This window comes from Chrysochloris asiatica, unplaced genomic scaffold, assembly GCF_000296735.1.
Source record: "Chrysochloris asiatica unplaced genomic scaffold, ChrAsi1.0 scaffold00001, whole genome shotgun sequence".
NCBI lineage: Eukaryota > Metazoa > Chordata > Mammalia > Afrosoricida > Chrysochloridae > Chrysochloris > Chrysochloris asiatica.
In genome coordinates this window covers 8,092,911-8,115,860 of record NW_006408519.1, presented here as the reverse complement: position 1 = coordinate 8,115,860, position 22,950 = coordinate 8,092,911, and the positions used below count along the sequence as shown (strand labels likewise).

The following is a 22,950-nucleotide window of genomic DNA, read 5'->3' as shown; positions in this document are numbered from 1 at the left end:
CCATGAAAATATCTAATTTAGGGTTATTTTGTCTTGTAATAAAACCTGCAGACCTAAATTGCAAACATAGAACTAATATATTATGGTCTCAGCAAATAGGAGGAAGCCAGACAGACTTAATTACTTCAGGGTATGTGGCAGAACAAATTACTATATAAATCAAGGACATTGAGGCTCTAAATATCAGAAGAGAGAGAATCATGGTACAACAAAATATTAAGGGGCCTTCAGGAGCTATAGAAAGGGGCATTTGAACTATTCTAGGCTTTTTCTCTATTTAAGGTTCCAGAGTTTGGTTTTTAAGAAAGAGGAAGGAAGGGTAAAATAATGAACTTGCTTGTGAGAAGAACATGGCAGACGAGACAGACACAGATACTGCTCGTGGTACAGAAAAATTGAAAATGCTGACATACAGGAACTCCTCTGAAAAGGTAATTGTCCTCAGAGGCTAAATTTTAAAAACATTCTAACAGAGAAAGATAGCAGAAAAACGTGTCTGTCTTGGCTCCAGCTCTGCATACACTGAGAAAAATACTTTTTTTTTTTAAGTGCCTCCTGAGAATTTCTAGCCACAATTCCATACTCACATGGTTTTGGAGTGGTAATTCACAGTAACCATGTGACACACACACAAACCACTAAAGCCCAACAAAAACAAAACACAAATACTGTCTAGAGCAATTTACTCTCAAGTCAGGTTCCAAAAAACTTCTATATATGAAGATTTAAAGAACATATGAATTATAACAAAAATCACCAAATCTACAAAAAAACCCACCATTACTTATGGCCAGTAAAAGCACAAATAGTAGATTAAAACCTGCAAAACTCAGCTAAATCATCAGACACAAAATTAGTTTTATTTGGTAAGTTTAAAACTAAAAGAGAATAAGCTGTGAACTTGAACATATTTTAAATAGAACCAATTTGAAGTTAGTATCAAAAACAAATTAGTTGAAATAAGAAATCCAACAGTCCAGTAAGCAATTTGGACAAAGCTATTTGAGTCCTGGAGTGATATTATATTGTAAGTACTGGAAGGCTAACTGCAAGGACAGCAGTTTAAGCCCACTTGGTGTTCCTCAGAAACCCTATACAGAGATGCTATGCGTCTGTAACCAACTCAACAGCACTTAACAACAACAGCAATACTGGGAGACTAATAATCATAGGGCTCTGTTATAGCACTGTGTTGCACTGGACTGTAAACACAAGGTTGGAAGCTCAAGCTCTTGGAAACCCAAGTAGGAACTGACTCAATGGCACACAACAACATTGGGAGAATATGTGAACTAATACAAGTAGATCTGAAAAAATGACCCCGAATTTAGCATTGTTGTTGTTGGTAAGTCACTACTGTTGTTGTGGCTAAATGTCATTGAGTTGGTTCCAATCCCTATAAACCCTGTAGAGGGTTTCCAAGGAGCAACTTGTGAGGTTTAGTGGCCTATCTTACAGTTCATAAATTGCAGAAAGACAGAAAAGATAAAAATGTGCAACATAATTAAGGTAGCAAGAAGGGTAAATAGGATAGGTGAAGACTTGCAGAGAGAGAAAAGAGAGAATAAACAATATTTGAAAATATGTTGGTTTAAAAGATCCAAATATTTGAAAATATGTTGGTTTAAAAGATCCAAACTGAAGACAGACATAAATCTTTAGGCCTTGAAGACCAATGCATGCTAATAATTATTATTAGAATCCATACACAGGATGTCTATGAGGAAGACCCCCACAGCAGCAACATCAGTGGGCTCAAGGTAAAAATGATTATGAGGATGGCCCAATATTGGGCAGTGTTTCATTCTGTTGTTCTTAGAGTCTCTATGAGTCAGTACTGACTCAATGGCACTTAATAATGAAATACCAAATCATAGTCAAAATGCAGTAAACCAAAGACTAAGAGATAATTTGAAAAGCCATCAAGAAGAAAAAACAGATTACAACATCAACAATGAAATCTGAAAGATGATAAAATTACATATTTGAATTGCAGCAGAAACCTATGTAATGGACATTTCAAATTCTATATCCAGTAAACTATCTTTGCAGAAAGAGGTCAAAATAAAGGCATAATCAGGAAATAAAGTTTTAGAGGTTACAGAAAACCAAGTCTTTCATTAAAGCAACATGTAAAGAATGTCCTTAAAGACAAAGATCTGGAATATAGAAATAATGATGAGCAATGGAAATTCCAAATATGTGGACCAAGGGAATTTAATAGAGACTTACGAAAAAATGAAGAAGATGACTATTTTATGGAATTAAATTTTTTAAAAAGATTAAAATGATTGAAGCATATGTTATTACCAGAAGCAGTTGACAGAAGTTAAAACACTCAAAACTGTTTGTATTATTCAGGAGAAGAACAATGGTATTTAACATTAAATTGTAATATGCTACTTATGTATTTAAAATTTCTAGATTAACCATTGAAATCATTTTAAGAAATATTTTATATTTCCCAAACTATTAGAAAAAATATAAAATAAAATGATGGGAAGAAGAAATATCAATTATTCCAACAAAGCAATAAAAAAAGTAGAAATGAAAAAGATAGAAAGTATAAAATAATATGACAGAAATTAATACAAATGTATTAACAATCAGAATAAATATAAGTATAAATGAAATTTATTTCTTCTAAAAGAGCAGATTGTAAAACGATAACAACAAAAAATTCAAATTTATACTGTTTACAAGAGAATTATGGCATTTAAATACAAATTAAAATGAGGCTACCTTAGCTACATTTATCATTTGAATAAAGCAATCATAATGTAAAAATAAATCACAAATTTATAAACGCTTTGTCAGGATGACATAAATCATTCTAAACTTGAGTGCTCTTATAAAAATTCTTCCAAAATATAAAAAGAGAATATTGGTATATCTACATAAAAATTTTAAAACTCAGGTATGAATGTTGAACATCATCTCTCAATAATGATCTATCAATCAGACAAAAGAAAGCAATTTAATTTGAAAAGCTGAATAACAAAATTGATTTGGGACTTAGGCAGAATACTGCATTTAATCGTCACAAAATACAAATTCTTCATAAGTATAAATGAAAACATATGAAGAAACTCACCATATGTAAGCACATATAGAATCATACAAGACATTTCAAACATCTTTATTAATATACATATTTATCTATCTCAAGTCCAGGTGTTAGAAACCAAAATCAAGGAAGTATATATTTTTTAATATGGATGTTAAGAGCATACAGTGCTGAAAAGTAGAAAACACTTATAATTGGGTATTGCTTCATTGCAAATTATTGCACTATAACCAAGGAAACATGAAGGAAAACTTAGAGCCAAACATGTTCATAGTTGTTGTTGTTAAGTGCTGTCGAGTCGGTTCCGACCCCTAGCAACCCTGTATAGGGTTTCCGAGGGGTGACTGATGAGCTTGAACCACCGACCTTGCAGTTCAAACGGCTTTGCAGTCTGGTGCATTAACCCACAGTGCCACACCAGAACTCCACAGTGTTCATAATAGAAGGATGAGCTTGAACCACCGACCTTGCAGTTCAAACGGCTTTGCAGTCTGGTGCATTAACCCACAGTGCCACGCCAGGACTCCACAGTGTTCATAATAGAAGGATGAAAATAAATGTGATTATCCTAATTAAGATATATTGTTAAAAAAAAAAAAAAAGCCTAATAAGTTCAAGGAAAAGAAGGGAGGTAAATATAAACACAGAAGTAAATTATTATTTAAGCATATTATATAATATAATAAAGCTAAATAATCAATAAAGTTAAAAAGAATTCTATTTATGGTATTGTTGTTGTTGTTAAGTGCCGTCGAGTTGGTTCTGACCCTTAGCGACCCTGAATAGGGTTTCTGAGGCTGTAAATCTTTATGGGAGCAGCAAGCCTTATCTTTCTCCCACAGAGCAGCTGGTAGTTTCGAACTGCTGACCTTAAGGTTCACAGCCCGATACATAAACACTACACTACCAGAGTTCCTTCATTTATGGCATACATTAGTAAATATTTAAGAAGATTTATCAAAAAAAAGAGACAGAAAAAATTTTAAATAGTAATGATAAAGAAGACACAATCAGAGCTATATCAAAGATATAAAAGATAATATTACAAACAATTTTTAGGCAATATATTGAAATTTTAGGTGAGATGATATATAATAAGCACAAAAATTGTTATAAAAGGAAAACAAAATCCTGAGCAATTCTACAACAATTAAAAAATCCCCACCAGTGCTTTCAATTTTTCTCTTCAAACACCGTCTCCTAGCCTTAAAATTTTGGTTCATCTTATTACCAGAAAAAAAGTCTTTGGGTTTATAGAACAGACTCAATGGCACTTAATAACAATAACATATAAATGGAAAGATCCAACATGGTCACTGAACTTAAAGACACCATATCTATTTAAATTGAAACATATGTTTACATAAAATTCAACTAAAATCCCAACAAGATTTTTTTTTTAATGAATGTGAAATTTATGTGAATAGTCAAGAGGTGAGAAGAGTTAATTGATGATCTAAAAAGTATAAGCACTGTTTTACAGCTAGAGTGAACATGAGAGAGTGAACGTAGCAGAGCAATAGACCCATTTTCTATTGGAACAAAACAGAAAGTCTGGAAATGACACAAAACATGGAAACAGACGTAGGACAGAGATGTAGGGCAAAAAAAATGGGGAAGAAATAATTAAACCAAAAATTAAAAATAAAAACTCATTTCTGTTGGGTCAATTTCATCTCATAGCAGCAACCCTACAGGACAGAACAGAAACGTCCCAGGGGGTTTCCAAGGCTGTAATCTGCTGGTGTGTGTACTGTAGGATAAGCACTGGCCTGGTAACCACAAGTCAACAGTTCAAACTCACCAGCCACTCTCAGAAACCCTACACAGGGTCTCTGAGACATAACCAATTTGACAGCACACGAGGACAACGGTCTTTACAGTGGTAGCCTGTCACATCTTTCCTCTTCAGACTGGCTGGTAGATTTGAACTACCAACATTTAGATTAGCAACAGAGTGCTAATCTTTACCATCAACAATAAATGGCAAGACAAATAGACTATCCATACTGGAGAAATGGAAAAGGGTTTTTAACCCCACAGTATAAACAAAAACAATCCCAAATTGATGATGGAATATGATTGGAAAAGTAAAATTCTATTTTATTTTTTTTTCAGGAAAATACACAGGACAATAACTTCAGAATCATGCAGTTAGGGAAGAACTTCTTAAACAAAACTATAATTATGTGAACTATAAAACCCTCTATAAGCCTATAAGAAAAAAATAGCAAAAGAAAACTAAGCAAAGACACAAACATATTTCATAGGAAAGGAAATGTGACTGATAAACAGATAAAAGCACACTCTAATAAGGAGATGACGTTTTGTACTAACGTGAAAGGTGGAAAACCAATCATTGCTGGGACTGGAGGAAAATATTTTAGCCCATTCAGGTTTTAATGATACTGCTGGAAAGGAGCTATAACCAAAAACCAGTTTGTTATTGTTTTGTTTGTTTTTATTCTGCAGTACACTAAAGGCCACTGTAGCTTGAAGATATGTAAGATAAATATACAATTGTAATCAAATCAAGCATAAATATTTTCCACATTGAGTTACATAACTATCCCAGGTTTCCTGAATCACTAGATACTGCATCTTTTAAGCAAACTTTGCAAGGTAACTAATACTTGAAAAATTAAGTTTATAATTCATTCAAATTCTGCTCTTGGTCTTGTTGTTTTTAAGCACTGTTGACTCGGTTGCAACCCTGTATGTGGTCTTCAAGGGGCGACTGGTGAATGTGACCCACTGGCATTCGTAATGATTCGTAATACTTCTAAAGAACAATTTGAAAGTACTAGCACATGTCCCAATCAGTTAAATGTCTTTCCAAAAGGACATGAATCTCAAAACAGTAAATTGTATTCATGTTTCTTCCTAACAGCTATAAAATAAGGCTAGTATTTCCCACTTTGTTCAAGAAACAGTAGTTAAGTGATTCATGAAATACTTCAAAAAGAATCCTTTAGTTCTTTCAAATAAAGGAAAACAAACTATTGTTATATTTGAACATTTTTTACCTCTAATAAACTCTTCAGACTTTTTTCATTGGTAACATTCCAAATTTATAAATTGGGAAGAAATGTGTGTTCTGTCCCAAAGGGCAGTTGAACTTTATTCAGAATGCTTAAAAAAACATCCGGTGGGATGTTTGCTGATGAAGCTATGTCAACTCATCTTCAAAATTCCTCTTCTAGAACAGGACAGCAGTAACAAGTCCAAATGCCATGAATATTTTAGTATCACTGAGATCTCATCTCCAACTAGCCACAGAGCAGTTCTAAACAGCTACTGCTAGAGGCCTAGACTTGTTTACTCAAGAAGAAAGTGAAGGCTAAAGAACAGCATACAATTGTAAGGCTTAATTAAGGTTAGTCAAGGGAACTAAATACAAGAGACATCTTTAATAAACAAGAAATACATGTGTGTATAATACTTCTCCATTGCAAAGCAATTAAACACAAATAAATAAAATAAGCACATTAATAAATAAAAATGCCTTAAAATATTTTTTATAGAAAAGTACTGAACCACAAAACATAATATCTATCAGACGAGATAAGGTAATTTGGCTCATCCTCTTTTCCTCATGTTTTGTGCTTCTACAGGCTTGTAGCATAAGTCATCTTTCTGATAGTGGGATTCAAAGGCAAAGACAAAGGTTATGAATGTGTTACTCAACAACAAAAAAATAGAATTCAAATGGTAACTACTCAGAGAGTTCTTCTGTTTTTGATCTCTTAATAATGAAATTATTTGTAAAATGTTGCATAATTTCAGGCATTCTAAAATCAATCGTGACTTATTTTCATTAATTATATTCAACAAATACTATGCACTAAGTCTTCAACTGAAGTGGAAGTAACCACGATGTTAGACTATCACCAAGTTAAAATATAATAGAAATCTAGGATTATCCATTTATTCATAAATATTAATTGATCACTTATTATGTATTCAACATTGTACTATGTACTGGAGGATACGGTCATTAGCACCAAAAAACTAGTATTTTACACTCAAGAAACTTGAAATCTAGTAGGGTGAGTTATTATTACATATAAATATATGCCTAATAATTACAAATGCTATAAAAAAGAGCCACCACTCGTCTGTCAGTTTGTCAGACTGTAGTGGCTTGCATGTTGCTGTGATTCTGGAAGCTATGCCACCGGTATTTTACCTACTAGCAGAGTCACCCACAGAGGACAGGTTTCAGCTGAGCTTCCAGACAAAGACTAGGAAGAAGGAGAGACAGACTAGGAAGAAGGAGAAATGGACTATTTCAGAATATTTAGTCCCTGAAAACTTCTTGAATAGCAGAGGAACACTGTCAGCACTAGAATGCTGAATATTGAAAATGATGAAGAACACCAGAATATTGTCAGATATAGTGCCGGAAGATGAGCCCCTCAGGTTGGAAGGCACTCAAAATGTGACTGGTGAAGAGCTGCCTCCTCAAAGTAGAGTTGACATGAAGACGCAAAAGCAGAATTTAAAAACAGCCTTTTAAAAAGGCAGTCACCAGTCACTCTTGGATGAGAAAATCCCTAAACTGTGAATATCTCAGGTCCAAACATATCCAAAGTGAATAACTCACTTTGCAGTTAGCATTCCAATACCCAAGACATTTCTAATCTTATCCTCAGAAATGTCTTCCCCCAGCCTTCTAGACAAGGCCACTTTCTCAATAAACAGTGTTTGACATCCAGTACTTCTTTTATTAACATTTATCACTGTTACATTTAAATAATAAACAGATTAGTCATTAGATGTCTATATTACTTGTTAATATACCAATCTGGTAGCACAGTAGTTACGAATCAGGCTGCTAACCTCAAGGTCAGCAGTTTGAAACAGCCAGTTGTTCCACCAGAGAAAGCTAAAGCTTTCTGCTCCAGTAAAGATTTACACCCTCGGAAACCTTATACAGGGTCGCTGTGAGTCAGAACCCACTCCACGGCATATAACCACTGCCACCATAGATATGTTAATAGTCTTGCTAGTATACCAGTAGCAACGAAGTTATGTTTGTCTTTATATCAGTAGCTAGAATATAGTTGTTGTTGTTGTTGTTGTTGTCAAGTGCTGTTGAATCAGCTCTTCTTATAGTGACCCTGTATAGGGTTTCCAAGGAGCTGCTGGTGGGATTGAACCGCCGACTTTGTGGTTAGCAGTCCAGTGCTAATCCTACAGTGCCATACCAGGACTGTAACACTGATGGATTTTATGGACTGCTAATATTGAATGACACAGGAAGCAATAAAAGAAAATGGAAGGATACACAGATTCACTGTAACAAAAAAGAATTGATAGATGTTCAATCATTTCAAGACATACCATATTATCAAGAACCTATGGACCGAAGGAAGAACTTCAAGCTTTGGCAAAAAACAAGACTCCAGAAACGGACAGAATACAGATTGAAATGTTTCCACAAACTGATGCAGTGCTGGGGGTAGGCACTCACTTTTCTATGCCAAGAAATTTAGAAGACAGCTACCTGGAATCCATATTTATATCCATTCCAAAGAAAGGTACCACAAGACTGCTGAAATCATCAAACAATTATCATTAATATAACTTGCAAATAAAATTTTGCTGAAGATAATTTTAAAACGTTATAGCAGTACACTGACAGGAAGCTGCCAGAAATTCAAGCTGGATTCAGAAAAGGATATATATGCTGACATCATATGGTTCTTGCCTGAAAGCAGAGAATTCCTGAAAAAAGTTTACGTGTGTTATATTGACTATGGAAAGGCATTTGACTGTGTGGATCATAACAAACTATGGGTAACATTGCAAATGGTAAGTATTACAGAACACTTATTTGTGCTCGCGAGGAACCTATAAAAAGACCAAAAGGCAGTTGTTAGAACAAATGGATATGGACTGGTTTAAAATCAGGGAAGGTTTGTGTGCCAAGTTGTATCCTTCAATCATGCTTAGTCAATCTGTGCAAATATGCTGTGTAGATCATCCAAGAAACTGGATTATATGAAGATCAGCATAGTATCAGCATTAGAGGAATATTTACTAACAACTTGTGATATGCAGATGACACAACCCTTGTTGCTGGAAGTTAAGAGGACTGGTTGCTGGAAGTTAAAGACAACAGCCTTCAATATGAATTGTATCTCAATGTTAAGAATATGAAAATCCTCACAGCTGGACCAATAAATACCATCATGACAAATGAGAACAAAGAAAAACCCTGATGTTAAAGACTTCATTTGGCTTGGATTCACAATCAATGCTTATGGAAGCAGCAGTCAGGAGATTAAATGATGTGTCGCTTTAAGCAAACATGCTGTAATAGGTTTCTTAAAAGTGTCAAAAGCAAACACATCACTATGAGGATTATGGTACTTCTGACCAAAGCCATGATATTTTCAATAGTCTCATATGCACCTGAAAGTTGGACAACAAATATGAAAGATAATAGAAGAGTTGATGCATTTGAATTAAAGTGTAGGGGAAGAATATTAAAAGTTCCATGGACTGCAAGAAGAACAAATTTGTCTTAAAATAAATACATCCAGAATACTCCTTAGAAGCAATAATAATTAGACTTCATACTTTGGATATGTTGTCAGGAGAGACCAGTCCATGGAGAAGGACATCATGCTTGGGAATGTGGAGGATCTACAGAAAATTTGAAGACCCCCAATGAGATAGATTGGCCAAGCGGCAGCATGGGTGGACTCAAGCATGGCAACAATAGTGAGGTTGGCCCAGGATCGGGCAGTGTTTTGTTCTGCTGTGCATAAGGTCGCTATGGGTCGGTACTGACTCGATGGCACCTAACACCACCAACAATGAGATGGATTGCCACAATAGCAGCAACAATGGGTTCAAACATCATGAGAATAATGAGGATGGTGCAGGATTGGGCCGTGTTTCATTTTGCTATGCATAGGGTTGCTATGAGTTAGAACTGACTCAATGGAACTTAATAACAACAAAGTTTATTCAAACTGAGTTCATTAATCCCTATTTTGCAACAGGTAGAAATTATTTCTTTTAAAATTTTTACAGGAAACTTAAAGATAGAATATCAAGAAATCAAGAAATAAAATGTTGAATTAAAAGGATAAATGAAAGTTGAGCTTGTTTTTTAAATTTATCAAATTTAATAGTGGAGTATGAATTCAGATTCCAAGTAACCGCAACAATTAGTTATATGTAGCTACAACACAAATTATCTTTAACTCCAAAATTAAAAGAAAATCCACATTTTGTTGTTGTTTTTAAGTATGTTTTGAGTATGCTCTGACTCATAGTTACCCTGTATAGCAGGGGAAATCCAGTCCTTGAGCCATATTGTTATTATTTAGTGCCGTAAAGTCGGTTCCAACCCATAGCGACTCTGTATAGGGTTTTCAAGGAGCAGCTGGCGAGCTTGAACCACTGACTTTGCAGCTCAACCAGCTTTGTAGTCTGACACATTAATCCACAGTGCCACACCAGGACTCCATGAAATCATTTGGTCTGGCCATGCCAAGGCAATCATTGTTCCAGCCATCACATTAAGGGTGAGTTAATTAAATGTTTGACCAACTATCGCTGGCTAATTTTTAAGTTGATAATTTTGTATGGTCCTCAAATAATGTTATAAATTTTGGCAAAATCTGTACATGTATAAGGTTTCCAAGGCTGTAAATCTTTGTGGGATCAGAAAGTTTCTTCTCTCTCCTGTGAAGTGGTCGATGGACTCAAACAGCTGAACTTATGGATTGCAGTACAAAGTTTATCCTACAGACACCACGCTTCCCCAAATCCACATTGTTAAACATCAATTTCTATTGTTGTTGATAGTGTCCTTGAGTTAGTTCAAACTCATTAATTTAGTATAGGATTTACAAGGAGCAACTGGTGAATTTGAACTGCCAAGCTTGTTGTTCAAACCACAGTCCTGTGCTTATCCTACAATGCCACACCAGTACTCCATTAGTTAGCATAAAGATAAAATAAAATATTGTGTTTAAGCATTTATCAAACTGTCGTCCAATAGGTGCTAGGAAACTATTGTTGTTACGTGTTTTCAAGTCAATTCTGACTCACAGAGACCTTGAATAGGCTTTCTGTAGAGTGCCAGAACCACCGGGACTCCATGTAAACTAAGCTGTAGTTGTTCAGTGTTGTGGAGTCAACATAGCTACCGTGCATAGGGAGTCTTGGTGTGATGCTGCAGAGTAAGCACTGGCCTACATGATAAATCCATTTGATCATCTCAGATTTCCCAATGTTATTTATTTGGAAAGTTTGTTTGTGCACACCTATTGTCCTTTTTGGAGCCCTGGTGTGGCACTGTGGGTTAATGAGATGGACTATAAGGTCGGTTTGAATTGCAAGGTTAGTGGTTCAAGCTCACCAGCTACTCCTGGGAAACCCTGTACAGGGTTACTGTGAGTTGGAACCAACTTGACAGCACTTACCAACAACAATGATCCTTCTGGCACAAGCTTGAGTATGAGAAAGCACTCCTGAACTTTACTCCCTAGTCTGACAGTGAGTTGTTTGTTCATCGAGGAGCAAAGAAGGCAGGTTCTGGAATGACTGATGGTGAAGCCTGGGAGCAGGTGGTGGAGAGAACTGCAGATCAAAGGAAATCTAAGGGACAGAAGAACACTGGGCCATGTTGTACTTATGGCTTCTGTGTCAGACCCTGTCTACTTGAGTTTTATCCAGATCAACAGTCTTATAAATGGCATAGCTCCATCCCATCCCAAATCCTAACCCAAATTTCTATGACTCATCAGGAAAAAAATCTAAAAAATTTTCTTAATAATAATTTTGAATGTTTTTAATAATTTGACATTTCAGTGGTTGGCATATGGAGCTGGCAACATCATTTGTCTGATGCTTCCAAATTCTGGAGCATGTGAGTCAAACTACCATGGTGGACCCACACATCTCTGATGCTCATACTTTTGAAATTCATGGTGCTCATCTTTTGAAATTTGTGAGCTCCATATTTAACCATCTGATGCCCCTCAGCTACATGCTAGTTTTCCTAGTAAAGGCTCTGAAGCCCTTTGCTCCTTAACATGTCAAGGGAAGGGAGGACTTCTTTTCCACTTACTTGAAGTCCTGCATCCATTTCCTTGAGATCTCTTCCACTTTACCTTTTCAAACCTGCAAGTTGTTGCTTTCATTCCTATGGAGGCTTTAATCCCTAGCCAGTCTGTACTCCCTTTCATAAGGAGCCTCCACAATGGGGCATATAGTTGTGGGCCTGCTATTTTCTGAAGCATTACATTTTACATAACAATTTAGGCTACTGCTTATGTTTGCCAAATAAAATTATGACTCTGTCTCTGTCTCTTTCTATGTGTGTGTGCTTATGAATGCTTTTCTGTGTATTGCTGTGATTCGGGAAAATTGAGATTAGTCAGAAGAAATTTATGACTAGCTATCTGTTTGAATAATTTTTATTCCCTATTTCTTATAATTATCCCCCAAGATATAATGAAAACAGGGATGAGATTCTGCTTAAAAAAAAATCAAAGAAATAAGAGGCAGTCAAGATCTTCATTGGAGAATTATACTTCATAAATTGAAGACAGTTTCTACAAGAAATCTGAACAACACGTCTGCTTAAGATAGCTATTTGGGGACACGCTAAAGTGTTTGACACACTAGTCAATATATGACTGCAATTTACATGCTTGAGGCATGTAAACAATAAGGCAAAATACAGACTTCTGGATAAAATTATGCTGTGAGCCAAGTGATCTAGAAGACATGAATTACATATGACCACATATCTGCTTCATCTTAATCACACATATTCAATGGAAACTGCATTAACTCCACGGGGCAAAAATTGATTTTTGCAGGGGAAAAAAAAAATATCAGATGTTACAATGGTTTATAGTTTTATATAAATATATACATTTTATCCCTAGTATTAAAATTTCATGGGAGGAGAGGCAAATAGGGTAAAAATAATTAAAATGTCTCCTTGGCAGGGGAGTGATAATGAAAATAAAGTTGAGATAAACTGATCTAAACTAAGATTTGTGATGAATTGGTGAAATTATTGAAAGGTCATTTCTCCTTCATTTATCAGTCCTTGTTCTAAAGTTTAAGTTTCACAACCAGAATCAATCCATTGCCTGTGTGAATCCTGCTGCTTTAATATGGAAAAATTGCTCCATTTTTCACAGCCCTGTAATTTATGGCATTTCTTAGACAGCAAATTGGAAAGAAGACTATATATGTGAAACGTAAAATGACATTTTCCAATGGCTCTTTTTACTGAACCAAATTTGACCTTTTTATTGGCCTACGAAAACCCTAAATAATGAGTCTGCAGTGCCACATGTCACAACTCATCATTTGTAAGCACACTTAACTTTCCATGCCTACTCAGTCTCCCAGATACAAAGTAAACGTCACCTTATCTTTAAAGCCCAAATAGAGCTCTGAGGTGCAGAGAGTAATTATGCCTTCTGACCAGGTAGAGCACATATTTCAAATCGAGTAGGTTCCGACTCACAGTGACCCTGTATAGGGTTTCCAAGGCTATAAATCTTTGCAGGAGCAGAAAGTCTTATCTTCTCCCTTAGAGCGGCTAGTTTGCTTGAGCAGCTGACCTCGTGGTTTGTAGCCCAGAGTTTATCCTACCAAGCTACCGTGCTCCCTATATTAACCATTGTTGTTAGATGTTAAGTGTTATCAACTTGGTTCTGATTCATAGCAATTCTGTAGAGGTTCCAAGGAGTGACTCATGGGTTTGAACAGACTTCTATGGTGGAAGAGATTTAATAGCTGACTACTGTAAGTAGAATACCACGCCCTTCTTCTTCATCTTTCTTAAACCAGAAGCTTGATGAACCTGTTCAGCATCACAACGACATATAAACCTCTACTGACAGACGGGTGGTGGCTATGCATAAGGTGCCTTGACTGAGGTGTAAACCCAGGGTTCTCTCATCGAAGTTTAGAAGTAGATGGATAGTGATGAGAGGTGGCATTGTAATTCAGTAAAAATCGAAGTGCAATGTTCACAGAAACCTGCAGTCTAAGGAAAATGGCAAGAAGCAGGGTCAAGAACCCCTTTTGGCTTTTGCAGAACTATTATACAAAACAATGCTCGATGAAACTTCTTCAGTGTACCAACTGCAACAATCATAACCCTACCTGTGGCACTTTTAGACTACAAATGTTCAAAATCAAATTCATTTTCTTCCTTTCCCTCTCTTTTCTGGTCTTTTTTCTCCTTTTTATAAAAGGGCAGCAAAATCCAACAATTGCCCAACCCAGAAGACTGAAAGTCAAATTTGCCTCAACCCAATCTCCATACCTAAAATCTCTTTTCTACCTGTTTTGGACCTGCGTAAATATTTAGGGTGATATATCTCACCAGCTGCTTCTTGGACATCCTATACAGTGTCACTATGGGTTGGAATCGACTCTCGACTCGATGACACTTAACAACACCAATCGTAGTTCATTAAATGTGCCTCTTCACTGAATTGTTCTCAGTTTGCTATAGTACAGGAGAAAAAATGCTATTATTATTATTTGTTATTGTTGTTGTTGTTGTTGTTAGGTGCCATCAAGTCGGTACCAACCCATAGTGACCTTAGGCACAGCAGAAAGAAACACTGCTCAATCCTGGGCCAACCTTATTATTGTTGCCACACTTGAGTCCATCGATGCTGCTACTTGGCCAATCCATCTCATTGGGGGTCTTCCTCTTTTTCTCTGACCCTCCACCTTACCAAACATGATATCCTTCTCCAGTGACTGGTCCCTCCTGACAATATGTCTAAAGCATGAGAGACGAAGGTTGACCATCCTGGACTCCAAGGATCACTCTGGCTGCACATCTTCCAATACGCATCTGTTGGTTCTTTTGGCAGCCCAAGGCACTCAATATTCTCCTCTAACACCATAACTCAAATGCATCAATTCTTGTATGATCTTCCTTATTTACTGTCCAGTTTTCACATGCATATGAGGTTATTGAAAATACCATGGTCAGGTGCACCTTAGTCCTCAAGGTGATATCTTTGCTCTTCAACACTTTAAAAAGGTCTTGTGCAGCAGATTTGCCTAATGCAATACGTTGTTTGATTTCTTGACTGATGCTTCCATGAGTGCTGATAGCTGATCCAAGAAGACTTTAATTCATGGCAACTGCATGGAGTAGAACTTTACTATATGTTGTCTTGACTGTAATCTATGGAAGCAGGCCTTTCTTCTTTGGTACCACTGGATGGGTTCAAACCACCAACCTTTAGATTTGTTGTCGAGTACAACCTGCCTAGAGATCATCCTAAAATGCAAAGGCATTGCTTATTTCAAGCTCTGCAGTGGGGAGGTTGGCAGTGGCAGTATTGATATTTAGAAAGGAATGGAGACAAACTGCAATCATGTTGTTACAGAAAGGGAAGCAGCAGGAGATGAAGGCATGCTTACCAGACTACTTTTGTAGTGCAAAGGAAGGGCCACTCACTGTTTATTCCTAAGATTTCTTCAAGAGGCCCTGGTGGCACAATGATTATGAACTCAGCTGGTAATAGAAAGGTTGGTGATTCAAACACCCAGTGGTTCTGCAGGAGAAAGGCTTGGGGATAGGTTCCTGCAAAGACTGCAACCAAGAAAATCCTATGGAGCATTTCTATTTTGTCACATGGGGTCATCTTGAGTCTGAATTAACTCAATGGCACACAGCAGCAACAAGAAGAAGATTTCTCTGGAGTCCCTAGGTGGAGCAAATAGTTAAGGACTAGACTACTACCCAAAAGGTTCATGGTTTCAACCCACACAGAGGTGCCTTGGAAGATGGGTCAGACTATCTGCTCCTGAAACTCTATGGTACAGTACTCCTCTGCAATGAGGTCACCATGAGGTGAAATCTACTAAAAAACAATTAACACCACCAGTATGTCTTCATGAAACATGCCTGCACTTCTGTATGAGGAAATACAAGAAGAGTTGAACAGCATTGTTTACCCAATTTTAATAGTATGAATATAAGGAGTCCTGATGTGGCGCTGTGGGTTAATGCACCAGACTGTAAAGCCGTTTGAACTGCAATGTCGGCGGGTCAAGCTCACCAGCTGCTCCTTGGAAACCTTATACAGGGTCACTATGGGTCGGAATCATCTCTATGGCACTTCACAACAACATTAGATTAGAAACCAAAAAGAACAAAATATAACAAAAAACACCTAGAGTAAATGACAATAATAGTATATAGCATTACACACACATATACACACACACAATTATATATTGTGCTAATGATCATATTACACACTTATATCTAATTTTATAGAGTATTTTCACACTGAATATGTTTTTAGACTACTTTTTCCATTTTGAAGTAATTATAAACATTTTCTGATATCCATAGCCCTATCTTGCCGAGAGAATCCTTCAATAACAAAAGTCAAGGCTTGAATTTTTTCTTCAGTTCCCCCAGCTTAAGAAATGCTGAGCATGATCTTTCCTTTTGGTTTCCTGACTCCAGATCTTTGCACATTTCATTATAACATTTGACTTTGTCTTCTCAAGCTGAACAGCTCTCGTACCTCCTCATTTCTTCCATTTGCTCTAGCATCTCTACACTGGAGAGCAAGTTTCAGTGTTTCTTCTGACATTCACTTTGATCTTTTCCTTCTTTATTGTCTTCTTAATGACTTTGCTTTCTTCCTGTCTGATGTTCTTGATGTCATCCCATAGTACTTCTGGTCTTCGGTCTTTGTGCTTAATGTATCAAATCTGTTCTTAAGATGATCTCTAAATTCAGGTGGGATATATTCAAAGTCATATTTTGGCTTTCATGGACTAGGCTTCATTTTCTTCAGTCTGAATTTGCATATGAGCAATTGATGGTCTGTTCCACAATCTGTCCCTGGCAGATGATATGGAGCTTTTCCGTCATCTCTTTACAGATGTAGTCATTTGATTTCTATGTATTCCATCTGGTAAGGTCCATGTGTGTAATCTTCTATTATGCTGTCTAATGAAGGTATTTGAAATGAACAAATCATTGGTTTTGTAGAACTCTATCATGTGATTTCCAGCATAATTTCTATCACCAAGGCCATATTTTCCAGTTACTGATCCTTCCTCTTTGTTTCCAATTTTTGCATTCCAATCACCAGTAATGAGCAATACATCTTGAATGCATGTTTGATCAATTTCAGATTGAAGAAGTTGGTAGAATTCTTCTATTTCATCCTCACTGGCTTTAGTGGTTAATGTGTAAATATGAATAATAGTGGTATTAACTGGTCTTCCTTATAGGCACATGGATATTATCCTATCAGAGATAGCATTGTACCTCATGACTGATTTTAATCTGTTCTTTTTGAATATGAGTGTAACACCATTCCTTTTCAATTTGTCATTCCCAGTGTAGCAAACCATGTGGTTGTCAGATTCAAAATGGCCAATACCTGTCCATTTCAGTTCACAAATGCCTAAGATATGGATGTTTATACATTCCACTTCATTTTTGACAATTCCCAATTTTCCTAGATTCATACTTTGTACATTCCATGTTCTGATTATTAAAGGATGTTTACAGCTGTTTCTCTTTATTTTTAGTTGTTCCCCATCAGCATTGAAGGTCCTGCAGGCTTTACTCCCATGGGCTTTACTCCATTCACATTATCACGGTCAACTCTACTTTGAGGAGGCAGCTCTTCCCCAGTCTCATTTTGAGTGCCTTCCATCCTGAGTGGCTCATTTTCTGGCACTTTATCTGACAGTGTTCCTTTGCTACTCATAAGATTTTCAGTGACTAAATATTCAGAAGTAGTTTGTCTCTTCTTATAGGGTCCCTTTGATTTGGTACCGACTTGATGGCACCTAACAACAGCAGCCACATAGCCCTATTTTATGGTTTTTAAATGTCTCTATCCTTTTCTACAACAGCCTGATGGTTAGAACTCAGCAGTTCGAATCCATAAGCCATTCCACAAGGGAAAAATAAGGCAGTCTACTTTTGTAAAAATTTACAGCATTGGAAATTCTATGGGGCAATTTTACTCTGTGTTCTGGGGTCCTTTTCAGTTGGAATAAATTTGATGCCAACAGGAGCATCCTATTCTATTGTACATAATCTTTCCTTTTGTGAGTTCTGGACTGCTAACTGCAAGATCAGTGATTCAAACTCACCAACTACTTCTTGGAACCCCTATACAGGGTCCCTTTGGGTCAGAACCGAATGGATGGCACTTAACAACAACATTGGATACTGATGAATCTCCAGTCTGAGAGGTTGCATCAATTCACATACAAATAAAGACATTGTTTTACAACCACAGTGTGGCCCACCTTCTTAACATGACACACACAGAGGCTTATAGCAGGTAGGATGGTGTGGCATGTGACAATAGGAAGATTTTCTTTATAGAACTATTTCTATGGCAAAGGTTTCATAGGTAAAAAACATTTCATAAGTACAGTTACCCAATGACATTGCTGTCAGGTTGATTCCAACTCACACTATAGAACTGAGCAGAACTGTCCCATAGGATTTCCAAGGCTTTCTGCCATCTTTATGGAAGAAAATTGTGACATCTTTTCCTCAAGAAGCAAGTGATGGGTTGAGCTGGTGACTGGTGACTATTAACTATTGGACCACCAGGACTCCTGAGGCAAAGTTACAGAGCTGATAAAAGCAAAAGCCTTAATTTAGTATGTAAACCACAAGCATTAATCCCTTCCTTGCATTTTGGTCAGTTCCATACCATATCTTTTTTTTTTTTCTCTTTTTCTTTTAATTTTCCCAATCAGGAGGTTAGTACTACCACGTTTAGGATTGTGTTTGAATCCTATTGGACAACACTGGCAGAGCGATAAAAACGTACACAACAGCTCTCCAAATACGGACTCCAAACTAAGATTCTAAAAAGCTACTTTTCAAATTATAGCTATTTCTATAGATAGTTTGTGAATCTACATATCAAATCATTTTAACCCCTGACTATATTAGTTTCCTGAAGTTGCTTTAACAAAGTACTACAATGTGGGTGGTTTATGTGAACAGAAAGTTATTGTCTCACCGTTCTGGAGACTAGAGATTCAAAATCAGAGTCCAGGCTTTGTGGATTCTTTATCTGTTCCAGGTCTGGCTTCTTAGCTTCTGGTGGCTCCTGGGTAATGCAGATCATTCTTTGATTGATAGCTCTACCTTCTACAATCTCTGCCTTTGTCACCATGTAGCCATAATCTTCGGTATGTCTGTGTGTCTTTTCTGTTGTAAGGGCACTGTATCATACTGGATAAGTGCACTCAACCTTTCAGAATTATCTCCTATTAAGAGAAAAAACCCTCAACCACCTTATTTCCAAACAAGGTCATATTTGCAGGTATAAACATTTAGAACTACAACATATCATTTGGGAAAAGCAATTAAGATCATAAAATTCACTATGAAAAGATCAGAAAGTCTAATAATTTTCTTGTCAGACATTTTCTTCCTCAGAGCTAACATAAAATGATAATTATCCCAGCATTTTATAGACCCACTTCTTTCCAGTACTCCAGTAAGTACTAAATCCAGTAAATTATCAATGCTAAATGGCACTGCCTTTACCTCCATGGTACAATGGACTACCTCATACCTGCTTAACCTGTCTTTCTCTTTTATAATAAAAGTCAGAATATAGACAGAAACACGTTCTCCATTCCCTTCTTTGTTCTGATTGTTACCACTTGGGAAAATGTCCCAAAGCAGAGATCTGACTTACGAAGAGCTGCTGTCACCACCACTTCATGGTCTGTGGGTCTCAGTTCCAGAATATGGTAGGAAATAAGTAACCTGACACCACTAAACCTCAATCTATAGAATCACTCAGCTAAGTCACCCTGCACAACTCCACTTATACACAAAAGTCCTAAAATATGGCAGTCAGGAAACAATCTTTACAGACTTTTATTTCTTCAAAGGATCAATTTTCACGATTAAGACCTCAATTTAAGTCAGCAGAATCTATTTAGTGGGAATGCGGCCTGGTGATTATCTGTACAAAATAAGCAGCTCTCCAACATAAAAAGGAATTTGCACTTGCCTGCTTCTATTTGTATAAGCAATCTACTTTGCACAGGAGGTTATATACTGTGCAGACACCACCTTTAAAATGTTCTGGAGCCACTGGGACTTAACTGGTTTGTATTCTCCTAATGTCAGTAATTAGACCACAAGTGCTGACCTAGGGGCAAATTTAAGTTCTTTATTGTTTTAAAGTTAAATATGTGCATCTAAAACCAGGTTACTTTAAAAAATGATAGGCTTGCAATTAAAGTGTTCAAGGGAGAAATACTCAATAAATCCAGCCCCACTGATATCAACTTTCCTGTGACTTGATTCTTACTAAGTCTCGAAGGTATAAGCATCTAACCCTAAAATAAACTAAATTTATAAACAGTTGCTTCTGAAAAATCTGTGAAGGAGGCTGCTGTGGACATCTACCTAATGCTTACAGAAAATTTATTAGTTCAAACTAGAAAGAAAAATCAATGAAAAGCAGAATTAACCAAGTGTGGTTAATTTCAAAGAAAGACTGTTGGCAAAAGTGGATTCACTGTGTGTGTATGTTGAAAAGAATTATCCTCTATATTTACCAGTTACTTACAGAAAGGTTGGAGGTTCAAATCCACCCAGACACACCTTGGAGTTTATAGGCCTTATGATCTACTTCTGAAGAATCATCCATTGGAAACTGCAAGGGGCACAGTTCTAATCTCTCTGACATACAAGAAGAGACATACATATCTTAAGGAGAAACCAATAGCAGTGGAAGGGGGAAATGGTACCCAGACCACTGGACTGCTTTTCTACTTCATTTTGTCAAATAACTTCATATTTAAAAAAATCAGGGATAGATTTTGGAAAGTCTCATCATCTTATCTCTGACTTTTCTTTCCTCAAAAATTTCTTACCTTTATGCAAGAACCGCATATGATGAAATTGACAAAAATATATTTTAAGTATCCTTCTTTTAGTGTCCAGAAAATCAAAGCTATTCATGTGCCTCCTTGTTACTATATGAGAAGTTCATTTTACATGCAAAAATAATGTTGTTGGAGATACTTAGTCTTGCAGTTAATTTTATTTCCCCACTGTAAACTTGACAATATATAGGCCAACTGGGCACACATAGACTACACTCTAAAAACTTCCTAAGGAAATAATGACAGAATGAAAGAGCCAGTAGATCTTCTGAAACTAAGCAACACTACAGCAATGGAAATTAGGGGCTAGAGAGATGGTACAGGGGAAATCTTTGTAAAACTCAAAACTGTTCTACAATGAGGGTGAGAGCATATTTTCTTAGAAAACAGTTTTATTGAATAGTTTCTTGAAATTCTAGTGACATAACTGACTGTTCACAAAGTAGATTAAAAAGTGATAAATGAGAAAAAGCAAAGATAATAGCCAACAGAACAGGTCACTAGAAGTTTTCATCAGTAATAAGTACAGTTCATGAATCAAGATGTTAGTGCTCTCTATCAAACAGAAAACAAATAGTGTGACTTATCTATTAATTCTGAAACAAAGCAAGAAAATTTCCCAAGACATCACTAATGTCCTTTTCTTCTATGTAGCTAAGAACAAAGCACTTAGCGAGCTGTTGAAACAATGGGCATTTTATTGCCTGGAATTAAAAAAAGTGACTCAGGGGTGAACAAAGAGTATCAAGAAGAGAAGAAATTTACTCTTAATTACAATATAAGGCAGAAAATAGTAAAAGTACAGAAAGACAGACTTCATACCACCACAGGCGAAGAAAATAATTAGCTAGAGTTGGCTAATGATGAAATTGATTCCTTATACAATAGTACTTTCTGTGATAGATTATATTCTATGAAGTTACAGCACAGTCTATATGACCATCTATAAAGAAACTTGTTTAATGGTATCTTACAGTTCATTTTTTGTATATTTATTCAATGCCTAGTAAAGGTTTCTGAGTAACCCAAATTGTTTGTCCTTTAACTATTAACTTTAATGTTGGTTGTTTGCAACCACACATGCGTACCCTGGAGAAAAAAAAGTGTAGTGATCTGCTTCCATAAACACTGCTGTGTTAAGTGCCGTCATGTTGGTTCTGACTTATGGTGACACTATGCCCAAGAGAATAAAATGCTCCCCAGTCCTATGCCATCCACACAATTGTTATGTTTGCATCCACTGCTGCCACAATGCCAATCCATGTCCTTTTCCAGGGACATGTCTGAAGTATGAGAAACAAAGTTACACCATCCTGACTTCTAAGACGCACTCCTGCTATACTTCCCCCGACACATACCTATTTGTTCTTCTGGTCCCATCAATATTCTTCTCCAACTCCACAACTCAAATGCATCAATTCTTCCAAGATATTTCTTATTTATTGTTCAACTTGCACATGCATAAGAATTATGGCCAAGAAAATTCGACTACCCTATAACATCATGAGTTTCAATTAAATCGACAACAGAGGTATGCTAACAAACAGGCAAGTCTCTTTTGCATAACATCTGTCACTGGTAAATGCCATGGACGCCCAATTTATTGGGGGAAAATAGTCAGGTTTAGCTTCCAAAGATCCTAATCCTGGGGTGTTTTATTGCCAATACACCACAGGGCAGTGCAAGAGTTGCCTTTGGTTGATGGTGGCAAGGGTGGAGATGCAGTGAGGTTCACCATCAGCAATACCACAGAATACCAGACAAAGCAGATTCAGGGCAGAGCTCCAAGACTCAGAATCACATAGGTAGGAATATTTTAAAAGTTTGAAGGATTATAACTAGTGGAACTTGTAGCGAAAGTAAGAAATCATGTACTTTTTTTTTTTTTAAGGTTTTTATTGTGGATTGAGTGAAAGTTTACAGGGCACATCATCAGTTTCACATTCAAC

General features: G+C 36.5%; 1 pseudogene; it reads left to right on the top strand.

The window, feature by feature from the left end:
* The first annotated feature begins 350 nt into the window (after window positions 1-350).
* The window catches only part of LOC102817291, a 194,452-nt pseudogene continuing 171,852 nt past the window's right edge, over window positions 351-22,950 (top strand).